Source organism: Aplysia californica, unplaced genomic scaffold (assembly GCF_000002075.1).
Source record: "Aplysia californica isolate F4 #8 unplaced genomic scaffold, AplCal3.0 scaffold00001, whole genome shotgun sequence".
Classification (NCBI taxonomy): domain Eukaryota; kingdom Metazoa; phylum Mollusca; class Gastropoda; order Aplysiida; family Aplysiidae; genus Aplysia; species Aplysia californica.
The window spans coordinates 5,288,239-5,291,482 of record NW_004797271.1 but is presented as its reverse complement, the minus strand read 5'-3'; positions in this window follow the sequence as shown (position 1 = coordinate 5,291,482).

The window sequence follows — 3,244 nt, the reverse complement described above, 5'->3', positions numbered from 1 at the left end:
TCTCTCTCTCTCTCTCTCTCTCTCTCTCTCTCTCTCTCTCTCTCTCTCTCTCTCTCTCTGCGTGCGTGTGTGTGTGTGTGTGTGTGTGTGTGTGTGTGTGTGCGTGCGTGCGTGCGTGCGTGCGTGCGTGCGTGCGTGCGTGCGTGCGTGCGTGTATGTGTGCACGTGTGTTTACGAGCAAATGCTCCATAAAATTACAGCTCGTCTGTCCTTGGAAGCGATCGCACAATAGAACCCTCCAGAGCCACAACTCGGCACTCGTTGGCCACAAAATGCTGCAGATTTCAAACAATAAATGTATTATTCATTAAAAAGAGTTTCCAACAGAAGCTGTGGGGTCATGTGAAGTCAATTTAAGACTCCCGCGATCAAAGAACAAAGGGTGGGCTACAGAAGGTGTTGGCAAAAAGTGTCTTTTCGTATTAGCGTATTTGAAAATCGTGGCCTAATCAGAACACGATATCTGAAGTACGTATTGAATTGCAAGCATCCGTGACATTTTAGATTTCACATTCGGGGCTGAAAAAAAAAACGTTCATGCGTTTATGCGTTTGCCTATTTAATTTATTTGTCTGATTGCCCTTTGAAATAGTAGGATTTGCGCAGTGCTAACAACCAGTTTCTGCGTTTTTCTATTCGTCTGATCGCTTGTGTAAATAGTAAAACTTATGTAATGCTAACAACTGGAATTGCCAGAACGTAATAATATCTGAATGTAGGCCTATCCCAGTCTGATTTCGTTTGATTCACTTTTTGGACACCACGAAGACTTTTCTTTTCATGGTCTGAACATGAACCAGACAAGTAAAGTACATCTTCGCAACTTCGTTGTCTGCTTTGTGTTTTTGTTTTCTGAAACAAAATATCAGAGGGAAACGGCATGAACTGCTTGCCCCACGACGGGTAAAAGGCAAATGACCAAAGGTACATACAGCTCAGACAGAAAATATTAATTGCTTTTTGACCCCATAAACAGTCAAAGTAGTTTGTGTGAAACTCCGGATCTGTTCATTTATATGTCTATTCAACTGCTATTCTGGTGTATGTATGTGTGTGTTTGTGTTCGTCTGTGTGTGTGTGTGTGAGAGAGAGAGAGAGAGAGAGAGTCCTTTGAAGAAATGGCGGCATCAGAGAGTGTGTGTGTGTGTGTGTGTGTGTGTGTGTGTGTGTGTGTGTGTGTGTGTGTGTGTGTGTGTGTGTGTGTGTGTGTTTTCTGTGCGCGAGCGAGCATGTTTTGTGTTTGTTTCTTTTGTATGGGAAGCGGAGGAGGGGGGGGGGGGGGATCTGATCTGATGTCTGATCCTACAGACTCAATCAGACACATAATCTTTACTCTCTTGTGTAAACAAAATATTCCTAAAATCTTAGTCTACGTGACGTTCATAAAGAATATCATACAGCTGCCATTACGCACATTCCTCCTACCAATTAGACGTCAGGCCTCCATTCTTCAAGGCACAATCGGGCTCTGAATAGCCTATTTTGAGGAAGAGGCTACCTTACTCCGAGAAAAGCGACCAGTCTAATACTTGTAAGTTCAGTGTTCAGTCTGGTTACCTAAGCCCATCCGATTATACTCAGATGATAGGCCTACGTATCTGACTTGTCGGGAGGTTGTGAACTGTGAATACAACTTTACTCTAACACTGTGCTCTGCAGCGAGTTTGAGAATGTCTCTCGAGTGTTACATAGTCGTATGGGTTTCTTCGTCTTGTCGCTATAATCACATTCAAGGTTATCATTGCTCTACGGAATGTTCTGAACATAATAAATTACTCTAGATATTTGTGTGTGTAGCCCGTTGAGCATGGTGTGCTTGGTTTAATTTCTATAATGTCTTTTCTCTATTTCCTCGTTCTCTCGATGAATATGGTTTGTCGATGTATTGAATGCAAAGATCTCCAAAAGATGTTTTGTTCGAAGAAAAAGTTTCAGCGAATGTGCGGTGGGCATGCATAGCTTCCCATGGTATGTGTGTGTGTGTGTGTGTGTGTGTGTGTTTTCTGTGCGCGAGCGAGCATGTTTTGTGTTTGTTTCTTTTGTATGGGAAGCAAGCGGGGGGGGGGGGGGGGGGGGATCTGATCTGATGTCTGATCCTACAAACTCAATCAGACACATAATCTTTACTCTCTTGTGTAAACAAAATATTCCTAAAATCTTAGTCTACGTGACGTTCATAAAGAATATCTTACAGCTGCCATTACGCACATTCCTCCTACCAATTAGACGTCAGGCCTCCATTCTTCAAGGCACAATCGGGCTCTGAATAGCCTATTTTGAGGAAGAGGCTACCTTACTCCGAGAAAAGCGACCAGTCTAATACTTGTAAGTTCAGTGTTCAGTCTGGTTACCTAAGCCCATCCGATTATACTCAGATGATAGGCCTACGTATCTGACTTGTCGGGAGGTTGTGAACTGTGAATACAACTTTACTCTAACACTGTGCTCTGCAGCGAGTTTGAGAATGTCTCTCGAGTGTTACATAGTCGTATGGGTTTCTTCGTCTTGTCGCTATAATCACATTCAAGGTTATCATTGCTCTACGGAATGTTCTGAACATAATAAATTACTCTAGATATTTTTGTGTGTAGCCCGTTGAGCATAGTGTGCTTGGTTTAATTTCTATAATGTCTTTTCTCTATTTCCTCGTTCTCTCGATGAATATATGCTTTGTCGATGTATTGAATGCAAAGATCTCCAAAAGATTTTTTGTTCGAAGAAAAAGTTTCAGCGAATGTGCGGTGGGCATGCATAGCTTCCCATGGTATGTCAGTAAGTTGTTTAAGTTGTGTGGGCGGGGATTGGGGTGGTTGTCTTTGTTGTTCTTATTATTTTGTGTGTGTGTGTGGGGGGGGGGGGGGGGGGGAGGGGTGTTGTTGTTTGTTTATTTTTGTTTGAGAAGAGGTGACCCCTGAACAGGTGATATTTCGAAATAGAAAATAATAAAGGTGTTCAAAAAGTTTCAGGAAGTAACAGGTTGTTTGCGGCATATTCCATCAATGAGTCAAAACAAAAATCAATTTCGTGAAATAGTAACACGCGGTTGCTCTTTGTTGTTCTTTTGTTTTTGTTTTTGTTTTTGTTTCATGGGGTGGTTGTTTGTTGTTTTTGACTCGTCACACCTATGCTGAATTGAATAAAACTGAAAACAGACGAAGTGCGGAAACTAGATAAAATGTAGAGAAATACATGCTTTTGTTTTTGCGTTTTTAGAAAGCTAATACATGGGGTCTTTGCGTTTTGG